General features: G+C 40.3%; 1 protein-coding gene and 1 pseudogene across 4 annotated transcripts in view; both read right to left on the bottom strand.

Moving 5' to 3' along the window:
- The window catches only part of LOC131394415 (zinc finger protein 26-like), an 85,958-nt gene that overhangs the window by 46,719 nt on the left and 21,852 nt on the right, over positions 1–17,387 (bottom strand). The window lies entirely within an intron of this gene.
- Positions 9,275–16,653, bottom strand: LOC131394189 (zinc finger protein 345-like; annotated as a pseudogene).

Here is a 17,387-nt window from a genome sequence, read left to right as displayed (position 1 = left end):
ACCCATGAATTCCTGAGATAAATCTCACTTTGTCACGATGTTTAATCCTTTTAATGTGCTGTTGGATTTGGTTTGCTAGTGTTTTGTTAAGAATTTTTGTATCTATATTCATGATATATACTAGTTTGTAACGTTCTTTTCTTGTGATGGTTTTCTCTGGATTTGGTGTCACTGTAATGTTGGCCTCCTAGAACGAGTTAGGAAGTATTCTCTCCTCTTCTACTTTTTGGAAGAGTTTTAAAAAGTATTGTTGATTCTTCTGTAAATGTGTTGTAGAATTCATCATGGAAGCCATCTGGTCCTCCATATGTCTTTGTTGGGAGTTTCTGAATTACCGATTCAAACTCTTTACTTCTTGGAGGTCTGTTAATAGTTTTCATTTCTTCTTGATCCAGCTTAGGTTATATGTGTGTTACTAGGAATTATTCAATTTATATAGGTTATGTAATTTGTTCACATGCAATTGCTCATAATCTTCTACTAGAATCCTTTTCATTTCCCAACGGTCAGTAGTAACAATTTTAGTTACCTGCATCTTCTTTTTCCTTTGTCAGACGAGCTAAACGTTGTCAATTTTCTTGACCTTTTCAACAAAGCAAATTTTGTTTTCATTGTTTTATTATTTTTCTATTCTCCATTTCATTTATTGCCCTTCTAATTTTAATATTTCTTTCTTCCTATTAGATTACTGTTTAGTTTGTTCTTTTCTAAGTCATCAATGTATAGAGTTAAGATATATATCTTCTTTTTTTAATATTGGTATTTATATCCACCCAGTGGCTACCATCAGCGCTCAGCTGAGCCCAACCATTGATGAACCCAGCCCAGGATTTAAGGACACCACTGAACCAGTGGCTTAGCTTTAGGTGGTAGAATGGAGGATGAAGTTCCTCCACTCCATTCAGAAGGGGTAGCTACCTACAGGGAAAATCAAATGCTTCTGGCCAGGCTGCTGCATTCTCGTATACCATTTCCACTTGACTAGTGAAGCCTGTTAGACTTTCCCTTGTGGATCTCTGAGTTCTATGGGGATGCCAGGCCAGAGTCACAAGACCCCCTTGAGTCAGGCATTCAGTTTCAGCAAGAGATTAGTAGCACATTCATAGCTGCCTTTTTAAAAAAGGAGTGTGCTTGGTGGCTACATCAGGCATATGGTGCCACTGTATGCGGAAAGGGCCCGTGTATACTCCAAAAAAGGCTTTCTCCTCCTGGGATTCTATATTGTTCCTGTTAGACCACAAAGAATGGACAGAACACGTGACAATTTCAGAAACATCTGACACAGGACATGGAATTACAAGCATGTGACACATCCATTCCAATGATACATCCAGCAGAAACGACAACAGCACAGTGACTGGGTCCACAGGACCTTCCCCCAAGGTCACTTAAGCTTTTTCTTCCTACTGCCAAATTTGCCCAACTCCTTACAGAAACATGGACCAGGAGTCTGAAATGCATGTGTCATAGGCTAGCGACAGCAACAACTACAGTTACTGACAGATTATACTGTCCATTGACAGAGAGCAAGAGTAGTGTAGGGTGATGAGGGTGGGTAACCTGTGGGGTAAGGAGAAGGTGGCACAGTCTCTACTCAAGTGCCACTGGTGCTTCCTCTCAAGGGCAGTGGATGTATCTCCCAGCATTTGGCACGCTCCCAGGCCCAGGTGCTCCTTTCTTTCTGTTCCACAGTCTGTGGCATGTTGGCCACCCCTGTCCCCAAAGCCCTTTCTTCTACAAACATGGGCAGGATGATAACTCAATGCCCATATCCAACAGAACCATAAAAATCTGAGTCCTTTCTCTCCCTGAAGTTTCCCAGCATACTAGATATGTGCCTAAGGTCTGCAATCCTCCTTATTACAGGGAAAGTGATCAGGAGCATGGAGAAAGAGTGGCCTCACAGCAGCAAGGTCTTGCATTCACTTTCCATTTCAAATGGCTTCTCACTCACACCTCAACCAAAGACAATTTGGTTTTCACTTCACCCAAAATACTAAATCAAATAAAAGGTCCTCATTGCTGATACCACTAAGGCACCATTTGGGTGGCTTGTTCCAATCCTACCTCTTGCCACTAAGCTCCATGAACTTGTAGGACAGTAGAGGGATCCTTCTTCCTCTCTTCTTGCCCACAACTCGGGCAAGACTGTGGCACAAGGGATTTTATTGCTGGATTCCAGGGAGGCTTACATTACCAAACCCAGCCAGAGGAACCTTGTCCTATGTCACAAAGCTGTGTCTCTCCCAGCATGCCATTTTCATTGCCAAAACTGCTGAAGCCAGAATCAAATGGTTGCTACTTGCAAGCTAATAAGTTAGCCTATTCCTACTTCATGGATGCCAGCAGAGGACCTGAGACTTTGCAGTCAGATAGCATGAGATGCTTATTCATGGGGCAGCAAGCAGTATGAGCATCAGCATGTTTGTATTGGTTCTCTTTGTCCCCAAGTCCCTCAGGAGTGATGCACAGGGCTCACATGGACATCTGCACATACACTGTGTTGTGATACAGGAAAAGAATGATGAGTTTGGGGAAACCCATTCTTTTATGTTAGTAGCAAGCCTTCTCTTTGCCCCAACAGGAGAGGAGATCTTATCCTTCAGTTGCTCACTGCAAACATAATCCTGAGAAATGCTTTGGATAAAGATTGGTCAGGACCTTGCATTCTTGGCATGCTCAGCAAGATGAGTGGGAGCAAAGACCAATGGAGGAGTATTTTTCAGCAATCCATCATGGCCTCTGGTGATTTTTCACATGAATATGCCACTGCCAGACACAGACCAACAGAGGCTGGGACCAAATCTGCTTTGTTTATCTCATACAGCATTTATTAATGCTACTATCACTAGGAGTCCAGAAAGCAGGATGAGGCCAAACTGTAGTATTAACCTCACCCATGACATCAAAATCTCAGATTCAGTCAACTGTGAATAAGTTGCTATGAGGACTGGTAGATCTTATTTCAGATAATCGAGATGTCATCTAAGGCCAGTCTCTTATACCCTACAACCCAGAGAAGGGATTAAAGACTAATCTGCTATATTTCATGTTGTTCCTACTAACTAAAGGCTGTGACAGCAACACTCATACACATAGACAATCAGTCCACAATCCATTCTCCTCCACAAACATATAACACAAAAGGGCACAGGTCATTCTTTTTCATGTTTTATTTTTAAGCTTTGTATGCATTAGCATTACACAGGTTTGACTAAGCCCCATGTAAAGTGTCATCAAGCAGGTGCATCCTCGATGGCCAGTCATCACATAACTCAAGGCTGCTTGACCTTCAGAAGTATATGAATTTGTATCATACAGACTGAAATGAGGATGTGCTGGTCTCTGTGTCTCTACTCAGTGGCAACAACCGTGAAATGCCATTGATGGCATTAGGAACAGCAAATTATCAGGACCAGTCATGTTAACAAGTTTTTCTTTTTTCAGGAAAACTTTGCCACATTGTTTATATGTATAGAGTTTCTCTCCACTACAAATTCTTAAATGTTGAGTTGGGTGTGAGGCAGCAGTGAAATTTTTCTCACATTCCTTCCATTCATAGGGGTTCTCACCACTATGGGTTCACATGTGCATATTAAGGTTTCTGGAACATTTAAAGGTCTTGCCACATTCCTTACTTGTGTATGGTTTTTCAGCACTGTGAGTCCAAAAGGGCATATTCATGCAAGAGGAATGCATAAATGCTCTCCCACATACCTTACATTTAAGGGCTTCTCGCCACTGTGGGATCACATGTGAATATTAAGGTAGGCAAAATACCTAAAGTCTTTCCCACATTCTTTACTTTCATAGGAATGTTTTTTGCAGTGAGTTGTATATGCACAGTAAGGTTTGTGAAGACAAGATTCTCCCACATTCCCTCCATTCATACAATTTTCTCCATTTTGAGTTCTCACATGTGCCTGAAGGCCTGAGTGATTAACAAACGCTTTCCCAGTCACTGCATCAAAGGGTTTCTCTTGTGTGCATGTTCTCTAGTACACAGTATTCGGGGTCAGGCTGATGGCTTTTCCAGACTGATTAAGCTCAGAATGTTTCTCTCTGGTATAGGTTTTCTTGGACAGAGTCAGAAACTTTTTCCATAATGATTATCCTCATAAGTACTCCCTCTATTGTGAATAATCATTTGTGTCTTAAGACATGAGTGTTCACTGAAGAATTTCCACATTGTTTACAGTTATAGAGTTCCCCTCTACTAGGGTTCTTTCCTGTTGATGAAGGTATGAATGATGAATAAACAAATTTTCTGACTCATTAATAGAAGACACCTATCTCAAGACAGAATCATTATTATGATATTTACCATTTTCATTACAAGCATAGAATACTACCATGTTGATTTCTTTCCAATTGAATGATGGAACCCTTCACTCACAACCAGAATGTTGTGCTATCTACTCTAATTTTAAAATGATTCTTCTAGTATTTCATGAAATTATTTTTAAAACTCAACATCTCTAAATATGTGTGATTATGTACTTGTGTGAACCCTGAAGCACCAAGTTTCAAGCTAGGTGTAGGGTATCCCCAAATTCATTATATTCCGAGTATCTCCCTAGAGGTATCGCTCTCTTGGGCTATGCCATTTGTTTCAAATATCTCTGATTTGCACTGATTTTCTATCTAATCTAATTCTCAATCCTTTCCAAATGTGGAAAATAAGAGATATCATTTATCCATCTTACTATCTGTATCCTATTTGGGAGGCTGTTTCCCCACCCCCAACAATATCCTGCTGAAGTGCTGATGCTTTAGTTTTAAGTCCAATATCTCATTCTGTGATAAAACAAATAAACAAATGTGAGAGCTTGGAAAGAATTGTTACCAGTAAAGAAGTTTAAAATGATCAGCCTCATTAGTATTACTTTTTAAACTAAATGCAGTAAAAAAAAAAAAAAAAAATCAAGGAAAGAGAGATTTGAGGAGTATGGTTATATCAAAAATTTAACAATGATAACGACATGGGGTCAAAATTTTAAGAAGGTTTTATTACAAAATGATAATAAAAAATTAAAAATAATGATGAGCAGAAAGAGAAAAATATCAAGGAAGTAACTTTGAAAGATCAGGGGAGTGAGCTGACAGCAAAATGAAAAATTTAAAGGAGAAAAAAACAGGACATTTTGTGATCATTTGAGTAAACGTAAAACAAGAGTGAGGGAAGCTGAAGATAGCCCCAAACATCAGAGACAAACGGCCTCAGCTTTCTGAGAAGAGCACATCTTAAAAACTTTCCTCATTATACTTCTAAACCTACTGAACTTCTCATTTACCCAGGGTTGTATTTTGCAAACATTCACGTTGGAGAACACCTATTTCTGTACTGTCCTCAATTCTTGCTCCAAGAGATCAGACTCAGTTTGAACAGTTGCCACTCCATCCACAGGGAAAGATACATTAATGGGAGAGGCTCAAGCAAGAGATGACAAATTTTCCACAAACCAGGAACTCTATTTCTAATGAACCATTAATTTTATTTCAAAAGGCCTGCAACAGCAAACAACCCCCTTTCTGTACCCCCACAAAACTGGTTATCTTTGACCCTTGAAACCCACATTCAGGCTTATGTACACATTTACAAGCCCTAAGGCTTTGATTCAAAAAAATAAAGTGCAACAAATAGATCTTTGTTCTGATTGGAAAACCACTAGAGCAGTGGTTATCAAACTTCAGAGTGCATCACAATCATCCGGAGGGCTTCGTAAAACAGAAGACAGGGCAACAGCCACAGCTTTCTGATTCACTGTGTCAAAGGTGGAGTCTAAAACTGTATACTTCTAACAGAGGGATGGTGATGCTGTTGGTCCTGTGGCCACATTTTGAGAACAACAGTAGATTCAAACCTATGAGTGAAGGGAGTATGTGTTTGTTCTTTCTCATTGTATTCAGATTTGAATCATCAATTCTGGAACACAGTAAGTACATAATATATATCTGATCCATAATAGGGTACAAGGAATGATGCCAGATTTACCTACTGTGACCAGGTTCTGGTAGTTCTCCAGCGTCACATCTCTGTATAGGTTTCTCTGAGTGAGGTCCAGTAAAGTTCACTCCTCCTGGGTGAAGTACCGAGCCACATCATCAAAGGTCACTAAATCCTAAACCAACACACACAGGCTGACTTACGCAAGTAACATCTCCACCAATGTTTACTGGAGAATGAGGATGGGAGATCCAAAGCCAATATAGGGTTTTCAGGTCTTCCATTATCTCCCCCAGTGTCCAGTGGTCCTAGATACTCCTCACACTATCTACACTCACCCACTGTTTATCTCCTCCAGTCATAAGGCTTTAATTACACCTCTTACACATGAACATATCTCACTACAACCAGACTAGGAGATCATCTCACTTTATTTCTATTTTACCATACTCTTGAGCACACTGCACACTGATAAATGCTGAAGGGTGAACAAATTCTTTGAGAAAAAGACACTTCCATCTTCCTTAACTGCTGTCAGAGCACTCAGAAAAATAAGAAGCAGGCAGATGACACCACGAGAGCAAAGATCAATTAGCAATGACTGAACCACTGGGATGATTTTCAGGATATCCCTCACCAATAGGAGAGAATCCACTATGTGGGGAAATTCAACTGTGGACTTCACTGAATGGGGCCTAATTTCCTTTGACAGGCTCCACAGACAGGTCTACCTAGAAGAAAATGGGTCTACCTGGTATATACAAATATGTCATTTCCTAGAAGGAAAAGCTTTTTCTTTACCTAATAACAATTTGTCAGGCAGTCAAACACCATTCTTTCATTGTCTGCCTTCTCCTCAGGAAGGAAAAAAGTGTCCGTAGTAAGAACTCAGAGAAAAGAGAGAATGCAAGAGAACCCAGAGCTGACTATAATTCCCACATTCACCTCCCTGGAAGTCATTCAATCCCAGTTTTAAATTACTATATATCCCTGCACGCTCAGGAAAACTCACATAAATATACACTACTGCCATGAAATAGTAGAGTTGTTGTGTCTCACCTAGAGCCAGAAAAGGGGATTGTGAGCCAGGCTGCCTAAGAGAAAAAGGGTGATAGTCCTACTTTACAGGTAAGAAAACTTCAGCCCTGAGAGACTGAGACTCTTGATCTCCCCTGATGAAAAGACTCCTGAAGGAGATTATGTAGCACCTTTTCCAAAGGACACATAGGAGCAGCTGACTTAAAAAACAGCATTCTCAGGCCAATTTTAGCTCTTCCCACAGGCACCAGAGCAGTACTGCTCAGTCCTAGACCATCTGATGCCATATGTGCAGGGGTGACCTAAACTGTCTGAAAAGGAGCATCACATAGGACTTACCATACAACACATCAATGGCCTCCATCCTGTGAGGCTGATGGTAAAATCTGCCTGAATACTCCTTTCCTTGACGTCAAGATCATTGCAGGGCACTCACTGAAGGCACCCAGAGATTGTGGACTGATGGGCAACAAACATCCTTCTCAAGATTGTTAAAATATACCTAGATTATAACTAACTGTTCATGACCCACAATATAAATCTGAGTTTTCAGTAATATAATTAATTACTGTAGGTATACAGGGCTGGGATGATTTGGGGTAGGGTGGAGGGAAAATAAGTGGTTGCAGTTAAAACAAAAATGTTGATTATTTTTCTGGACAATTATTTTTAACTTTGATTTAAATAAACACATTCTAAAATGGCAAAATGATACAATTCAAGTAGAGGGTATTTGGCAAGGTTACTAGTAACCAAAATTCTATCTATAGGTAACTTCTTAAATATGGTACCCATTAAAGGGAAACTAATGGAAAAAGAAGCAGAAAGATCTCCATGAAGCAAAGTGAGTGATTTCCAGCGTGTATATATTTAAGTGAAAACATGAAGTTCAAGACATTGTATGTTTGTGTGAGATTGTAAGGAAATAAGAAGATGCACAAATGTGCATGGAAACACATATACACACATATATTGCTTGTTTCTGAAAGGAAAAAAAACACTGGAAAGATGTTAATGAAACACAACAGATATGGATGGAAAACTTCTGAGTATACTTTCTCATATTGTTTTGAGTTTTGAACCGTGCAAGTTTTATAATGCTTAGGAAGTAAAATGACTTCAAAAACGGAAACAAGAATAAAAAGAATATAGATTTAGTACAAAAAGAACTACTAAGAAACATGAAACTTTCATAACAGTAGTATTGTAATATTGCATTTTGGGCATGTGTCATGTAGGATAAGGCAAATAACAAAGAAACTAATGTTATTAAGAACCACGATTTAGAAAAAGACACAAATTTAAAACCTGAGGAGGTAAGAGAAAAAACACAATATTAACTTTCCAATGGTAATATGAACACAAACTTACGATTTTAAAAAATGTTTTCTAGTTCTGGAAGGGCCTTGAGGCAATGATATTGAATTAGAATTTAGCGCAGGGAGCAAACAGATGTTGCTTTCTACAAAAAACCAGGCTCATTGGGAGAAATGTCTGCCTCAACATCTGGGGCAGGAATGTACAAAATGAACCTGCAACACCTTGTTGGCTTGGAAAACAATATAGTCCTCAAACATCCATGGGGTTGTGTGGAATGGAGGGAGCTGAAAGGAGCTACCCCTAAAGGTGAACTATCAAAAAGAATGATAATATATGGATTGTAGTACATTGAGAGAGAATCCAGGAGTACACAGTAATGATCGAAAGGTAGAAAAAAAGATAAAAGAGAAGAAACTGCCAGCTAAGAAGGAATGCACCAGAAAAACAACATTCGGTAACCCTCAATACAACACGTGATCCAGGAAGACATCAAAAGTGTCAGGAAACAGGATATTCCTACAGTGCCGACCCACAGCCCCCTGCTTACTAACTATTTTTCCTAAATTATAGTAAATTCAATTCCAAGCGCTGCTACTAACAGAAAGAGGCTTACATCGTCTTTTTTTTTTTTTTGTAAACACTCCTATATTTTGAAGTTCTGGGAGACTGACAGGGCTCTGGAGGTAAGGCGAGACCAAGTGAAGCTGAGTAGACCGGCTTTTCCGTGGTTGCAAATTTTGTACTAATAGGCATTCATTCATTCATGCAGTCAATGATATATCAAGTACTCGTCCGCCCTGATAGTCTAAGAACGCTTCTTATCTTCCCATCTGAATATAATGAACCGAACAAATAACTGACGCCACAACCCGAACAAGTTAACCCAGAGCTCACCCAAACTGCCGGCATCCCCAGGTCGGTGAAGGACTGACATGCTTTTCCTTCTGGAGATGGGAAGATCAACGTTGCTTAGGATGCTATTTGCAAAGCGGAGCACAACGGATGAAAAGGCCCAGCGGAGCTCCCTGACTGCAGTTCCCGATCCGCCTCCTCCCCGGGACACTCCTGGCGGCCCCCCGGCCCCTGCCACTTTGGGGAGAGGCCGTGGCCCCAGAGCACAGAGCAGGCGGGGGGTCGCAGAGCAAAGGCGGCAGCGGCAGGCGGTCCCAGGCGGGAGCCGTCAGAATAGACCCCGCGGCAGCAGGTGCGGAGCCCCGCCTCGCGGGAAGGGGAGCGCGGGCTCTGGAGCTGCCCGGCGTGCACGCGGAACTCAGGCAGCCGCCCTTTGACCCCGCCCGTTCTCCCACTCTCGCGAGGATCACCTGAACCCAGGATCTCCAGACCAGAGACGCAACAGTCGAGAGAAGCGAACCAGAAGGATACAGGCACTTCCGTTTCCGGTCTCCGGGTGGCAGACGGAAGAGCTACAGCAATAGAGGGCATGGAAAGGGGGCTGGGGTAGGAAGGAAACCTAAACAGTGACCTTCGTAGGCCAGAAGAAAACTCAAAGCCTGTGTATTGTACTGGATGTTCAAATATTCTTAGGTTTGAGATTTCTCAAAAGAATGTGGAAAAAATACATAGTCCAAACTTCCTGTGAATGGTAAATTCAATTATTCTAGAAGTGGGGTAATAAAGTTTCCATCCTTTTGTCCTGGAGGACCCTGTTTTGAAGCCCTATGGAGATGTATACGCCTAGGAAGTTCAGATGAACAGAGAGGTGAGTATTCTTGTCTTTTCTTTAGTAAAGTCTTGCTGTCTACATAAGATTATATTTACATACATATAAGTATGCACATCATAGACATCTAGGAAAATATCTTTTTACCCGAATGTAATGTGTCAAAAATAAGTGAAAGAGTTGCAAAGACTAAACAAAATTCCCAGATGAAACATTCTTCTTCATATAAAAGGAAACAGAGGCCCTCTGGAACCAACATTCACCCAGTGCTCCCCAGGATCAGCCAGAATTGCCAGATCCCTGAGGACTGGAGGATGCATGGGCTGAGTCAATGTTACTCAAACAGTGGAAGTTCTTTTCTTTCTGGAGACAAGTGACAAAGGTTGTTTTGGAGGCTTCTGAAGACAGAAGCATAGTGGATGAAGAGACTCTGCCCACAGGCCCTTACACTATTTCCCAATATAATTCTTAGCGGGGAACGAGGGCCCAAAAGGTGTCTGGGGCCTTGCAGTGCTGGGAGGCACTGGGACCTTAGTGGAAGTGAGGGGCACAGGCCAGAACTAAGTGAACCTCTCAGCAGCCCAGAACAAATGCCCTTTGACTCCTCCTTCAACCCCCCCTCTCCTTCGTCCTGGCCTCCCCAAAGTCAGGCTGGGCTAGACCACCACCAAGGCAAAAGTTTCCAAGACACTAGGAGCAGGCAGGAGAAAACCACAGATGAACAAGTCAGCCACTTCCTCTTCCCGCCTGGGGTCGGAGGGGCTGAGCTCTGAGGGTCAGGCTGTCAGCCAAGACAGACCACTTAAGACTGAGAAATTCTAGTTAACTGCATGGGCGCAGATGGGCCCTGAGGCTTCTCAGTGTGTGGGCTGAAGGTAGAAATCAACTCGAGACAAGGTTGAGGCTAGAACCCAGGTTGTAGGCAGAGCTACCAGCAGAGGGCAGGGCACATACCCAGGGTTGCGGCTGGAGGTGGTATTTTTCATGAAAAGCTTTTCTACCTACTTCACCTCAAGTTCCTAGAACCCTTACAAGTATTGTCCAGTAATGATATGCCTGCCAATCCATGAAATAGTAGATTTCCTCCATTCTGTTAATACCATCCTTAAGCCTTTATTTCCACTTATTTGTTTACATTGGACACCATGCTGAACTCTAATCAGTTTCCTTTACGTTTTAAATGTGATGACTTTTGAATAATTTTTTCTTTTTCAAATAATGTTTTACCAAAAATTGTTTATGGACATTAACAAATATGTTTAGCATCTATTGAATTCATAACTATTTTGCTATGTTAATGTTTGTTCCCTTGCTTTACAAAATATTAAATGTTTATGTAGCCAAAGGAGTCTGTTCTGTAAAATAATTTCTGGATTTCCTGCCTTGCCTTAAAACGTCTCTTCAAACACTAGATTAGACACAAATTTCATAATTTTCTTAAGTTTACTACTTCTAAAGACGTTTAAATCTTTAATCCTCATCAAATGTATTTTCACATGTGGTGTGGGGTAGTCGATCCAATTTTTTTTCCTCCAAAAGGTGGCCAATTGTTTTACTAGTCCTTATCAATAAACTGTCATTGATCTACTGATTTGAAATTCCACATTAAACAAATTCCTATAAATCCCTATATTCATATCAAGAATCTTCTGTCCAGTAATATACTTACTTATGCCCATCTCATACCCTTTGATTTTCATAGTTTTAAGTTTTAACATTTAGTGGCAAAAACATAATGGTAGCTAAAGTCTGCTGCATCTTACCACGTTAGATGCTTCAGACATTACATTATGCTCCTAACTACCCTATGATGTAGGTACTATCATAATTTTCTCATTTATTTCTTGGAACAACTTTATTGAGATATAGGTCATGTGCCATACCATGCATCCATTTAGATTTATACACTTCAATGTTGTTTAGTGAAAACACAGACTTGGGTAACCATCGTAATTTCAGAACTTTTTCATCACTTCAAAAGCAGCCTTTGGCTGTCAAATCCCCCATTTCCCTTCTCTCTTAATATCTCTGTGAACACAATCTTTCTGTCTCTATAAATTTGATTTTTCTAGACACTTTATATAAATGAGATCATACAATCTTTTATCAATAGTTTCTCCACTTAGAATATTTTAAAGGCTCATCTGTGTTGAAGCATACATGCCTCACATCATCTTGGCTTTTGGAGTTGGTTCACATGAATATACCAATTTGTCAACCACTGACCAACAAAAGCTGGGATCAAATCTCCTCGATTTTTCTTGTACAGCAATTATTGAGGATGCTGTCACTCGGAGCACAAGGAGCAGAATGTGGTCAATCAGCAGGAGTGACCTCAAACACTACCAACAAGGTCCTACACTCAGGCAACTGTGACACATTCTCATAGGACCCCTAGGTCTTCTTTCAGACAATGAGGAAATCATCAAAGGCCAATCTATGACCCTTACACTGCACATAAAAGGTTAAGACTAATCTGCTGATCTTTGGTGTTCTTGCCAATAATTAAAGAGGCAACAGATGGACTAAATAACAATATACATACCCAAAGTGAACCACAATGGGACATACTCCTCCACACACACAAACATGCACAGAGAATTCTTCTTCTGGATTTATTAAGCTTGATTTAGATATTCATACGGTTCTTTAAGCCTCAAGAAAGTATCATTAAGCAGCTGCACATTGAATGGCCACACTTGATATAACCCAAGGCTGCTTGAGCATCCATATTATGTGAATTTGTATCACTGAGGCCATGTTGTGCTCGTCTGTGTCTACACCCAAGATTCGCACTCAGGAACTCCCAGTGAGGGCATCAAGCACAGCAGATTCTCTGGACCAGCTACATTCACATGAGTTTTTCTTTTTTCACAGTTCACAGATAGAATGACAAACACAGAAGCAGGTGATTCATCAGCAACAGCTGCTGCTTGACTCAGAAAAATACCATTGTTTTCCCAGGCTGTGGTGTTAGGTTTGATATGAGAGAGCATTCATTATTCTCACCAGCATCCTGTATGGGCTTGAGGTTAAAGGTCCTCCCCAGGTGGTAGAGTTGTTGTTTACCAACAAAGGTCAGGAAAACAGGGTGTCACACATTGTAGGTGTAATCTCACTTCTCCCCCCACTCATCCCATGCTTGAAACTGATTTTTTACCTGAAAGGATCAGGTGTGAGAGAGACAAAGTAATCTTACAAAATTTATGAAGATGTACTTTAACCACCATGTTGGCTGCTGTGACTCACTGTAAATGAGTTTGGTGAGCACTGTACACAATCAAGCAGTCACTGTCCACAATATAAGTTCATCTCAATCCATTAAGAGAATCCAGATGGTTAGAAGAGGATTAGGTGTGAATTCTGTAGACCCACTTTTAACCAGGATGCAACATGCAAAGTGTAGCAACTAGACTGCCCTATCACTGGAAAGAAAAACACACCATGCACAGGGCCTCATCACAAAGTCTTTAAAAAGATCTATAGAACCAACTAGGACACTATGCATCTCAGAAAACCCTAAGATTCAAACTCAGAGTAGCACTTCCCACACTTCCCATATTCAGTTTCTCTTGACTGTGAATCACTCAATGTTTATTACAGATGAGAAGGAATCCAATGGAAAATGATGGTGACTCCACAACAGTTTTTACATTCATGAAGTTTTTCTCCACGGTGAGATCACAAGTGAATATTACCAGAAAAATTTTTCTACATATCTCACATTAGTTGGATTTCTCTTCACTGCAAGATCTCTCAGATATAAGAGATATATATTTCACTTCAAAAATAGTGAAGGACTTTCCACGTTTCCTAATAGTATGGCTTCACTGTCAGTCCTTATATGCTGGGCTGTGAGGAGATGTTGATGGATTTCCCTCATTCCATACATTTGGAGAACATCTCTGCAGTGTGGACCTTTCATGTTGTTGAAGTGAATTGGGACTATTGAGGGCTTTACCACATTCTTTACATTTATAGGATTTCTCTCCATGTGAGTTCTTTAATTACACTGAAAGGAAGTAGCAAAAGTGAAGGCTTTTCCACATTTCTTCCATTTATAAGGTTTCTCTCCAGTGTGCGCTTGTAAATGATAATACAAAAAAACTGGTCAATGTTTTCCAACATGTTACACTCAATAAGCTTTTATATAGTGTCAGTTCTAAAATGTTTATTAAGATGTGAGGAAGTATCACAGGCTTTCCCACATGTGTGACATTTAGAAGGCTCCTCTCCAGTCTGAGATTTTATGTGGTCAATAAGGCCTGAGGATTGAGTGAAGGCTTTCTCCAATTCTGTACATTCATTGGGTTTCTCTCCAGTGTGAGCACGATTGTGAATGATTAAGTAACAATTGGTAAATCTTTTCCCACATATATTACACTCAAAAGAGCTTCTCTCCAGTGTGAGTTCTAATATGGCTAGCAAGTTTCGAGGAAGTAGCAAAGGCTTTCCCACATGTATCACATTTAAAAGGCTTCTTTCCATTGTGAGTTTTTGTATGGACAATAAGGTCTGAGAATCCACTGAAGGTTTTCCCACATTCCTTACATTCATAGGGTTTCTCTCCAGTGTGAGTTTGCTTGTGAATGAGTAAGTATGAAGAAGTTCTAAATCTTTTTTCACATATATTACACTCAAAAGGCTTCTCTCCACTGTGAGTTCTCAAATGGTAATTGAGTTTAGAGAAAGTACCAAAGGCTTTCCCACAAGTGTCACATTTAAAAGGCTTCTCTCCAGTGTGAGTAAGTTTGTGGTGAATAAAGCCTGAGGAGCGAGAGAAGGCTTTCCCACATTCCTTACACTCATAGGATTTCTCTTCACTGTGAGTTCGCTTGTGACATTTAAGGCCCACAAAACAACTAAAGCCTTTCCCACATTCCTTGCATTTATAGGGCTTCTCACCAGTATGAATACGCTTGTGAATGATTAAGTATGAAGAACTTGTAAATCTTTTTTCACATGTATTACACTCAAAAGGCTTCTCTCCACTGTGAGTTCTCAAATGGTACCTGAGAGTTGAGAAAGCAGTAAAGGCTTTCCCACATGTGTTACATTTAAAAGGCTTCTCTCCACTGTGAGTTTTTATGTGCTCATTAAGGCCTGAGGATTGAGTGACGGCTTTCCCACATTCCTTACATTCATAGGGCTTCTCTCCAGTATGAATTCGCTGGTGACATTTAAGTCCCCCAAAACAACGAAAGCCTCTCCCACATTCCTTGCATTTATAGGGTTTCTCTCCAGGGTGAGTTCGCTTGTGACATTTAAGGCCAAAAAAAAAACAACTAGAGCCTTTCCCACATTCTTTGCATTTATAGGGTTTCTCCTCAGTGTGAGTATGCTCGTGGATAATTAAGTGTATAGAACTTATAAATCTTTTTTCACATATATTACACACAAAAGGCTTCTCTCCACTGTGAGTTCTCAAATGGTACCTGAGATTTGAGGAAGCAGTAAAGGCTTTCCCACGTGTCACATTTAAAGGGCTTCTCTCCACTGTGAGTTTTTATGTTCTTATTAAGGCATGAGGATCGACTGAAGAATTTCCCACATTCCTTACATTCATAGGGCTTCTCTCCAGTATGACTTCGCTGGTGACATTTAAGTCCCCAAAAACAACCAAACCCTTTCCTACATTCCTTGCATTTATAGGGGTTCTCTCCAGTGTGAGTACATTTGTGAATGATTAAGTGTGAGGAACTTATAAATCTTTTCTCACATATATTACACTCAAAAGGCTTCCCTCCACTGTGAGTTCTCAAATGGTAACTGAGATTTGAGGAAGTAGCAAAGGCTTTCCCACGTGTCACATTTAAAAGGCTTCTCTCCACTGTGAGTTTTTATGTGCTTATTAAGGCCTGAGGATTGAATGAAGGCTTTCCCACATTCCTTACATTCATAGGGTTTCTCTCCAGTATGACTTCACTGGTGACATTTAAGGTACAGAAGACAACTAAAGGCTTTCCCACATTCCTTGCATTTATAGGGTTTCTCTCCGGTGTGAGTACGCTTGTGAATCACTAAAGATGAAGAACTGCTAAATCTTTTCCTACATATATTACACTCAAAAGGCTTCTCTCCAGTGTGAGTTCTAAAATGGCTAATCAGTTTTGAGGAAGTAGCAAAGGTTTTCCCACATGTGTCACATTTAAAAGGCTTCTCTCCAGTGTGTATTTTATTGTGGTAAATGAGATCTGAGGATGGAGTGAAGGCATTCCCACATTCCTTACACTCATAAGGTGTCTCTCTAGTGTAGGTTCGCATGTGAAGGTTAAGGTGCACAGAATGTTTAAAGCCTTTCCCACATTTCTTACATTTATAAAGTTTTACTCCAGTATGAATTCAACTGTGAACCTGAAGGTATGAGGAACTTCTAAACGATTTTCCACATAACTCACCAAGACAGGGCTTCTCTCCCGTGTGTTTTTACATCTTCAGTAAGTTCAAAAGACTTAATAAAGGCCTTCCCACATTCCTTACATTTAAAGGGTTTTCTTCCACTGTGAACTTGAATGTGAGCATTAAGGTATGCAGATCGTTTAAAGGATTTTCTGCATTCTTTATATTTGTAAATAAGCAGTGGGTAACAGTTGTACACACACACCACAGCTTGTGGACTGAAAAAAAGATCTCGAACATTCCTTCCATTCATAGAATTTTTCTCCATTGTGAGTTCTTATTGGCACTTGAAGGTAAAAATGATTAACAAAGGCTTTGTCTTGCATGTTAGTTTTCCAGTACAAAATATGTGGAGTCAGGTTGATGGCTTTTCTCCGCTGATTAAACATGGAAAGTTTCTCTGCAGGTGAGGTTTTCTTGTGTAGAGTAAGGAAGCTTTTTCCATGCTGATTATCCTCATAATTGTTCCCTCCATTATGAGTTCTCCTCTGGGCCTTAAGACATGAATGTTCACTGAAAACTTTCCCCCACTGTTCACAATCACAGAGTTCCCACTGATGGTGGATTCTTTCCTGATGAAGAATGAGAAATGATGATTCAAAGATTTTTCAAACTCCCTAATTGATACCACCTATTAAATACAAACATCATTACAATGATGATGATGATTACCATTTCCACTACATTCATGCACTTCCTACCCTGTTCATTTGTTTCACATTGAATGATGGATCCTTCTGCCAGAATGACATGCCATCTACTCTAATTTTAAAAGATTCCTGTACAGTTTCATAGAATTGTTTTAAAAAGTCAATGTCTAGTTATATAAGTGGAAATGAGTCCTTGTGGGAATTCTGAAGCAACACCTTTCAAGCAAGGTTTAGGATATTGCCCAATTCATCATACTCAGAATATCTTTCAGACATTGCTCTCTCTTGGACAACTGCAACTTATCTCAAATATTTATCAGGTGTGCTCACCTTCTATCTAATGAAAATCTCA

Source organism: Diceros bicornis, chromosome 30, assembly GCF_020826845.1.
Source record: "Diceros bicornis minor isolate mBicDic1 chromosome 30, mDicBic1.mat.cur, whole genome shotgun sequence".
Classification (NCBI taxonomy): Eukaryota; Metazoa; Chordata; class Mammalia; order Perissodactyla; family Rhinocerotidae; genus Diceros; species Diceros bicornis.
The sequence above is the reverse complement of the archived record's forward strand: the minus strand, read 5'-3'. Positions and strand labels throughout refer to the sequence as shown.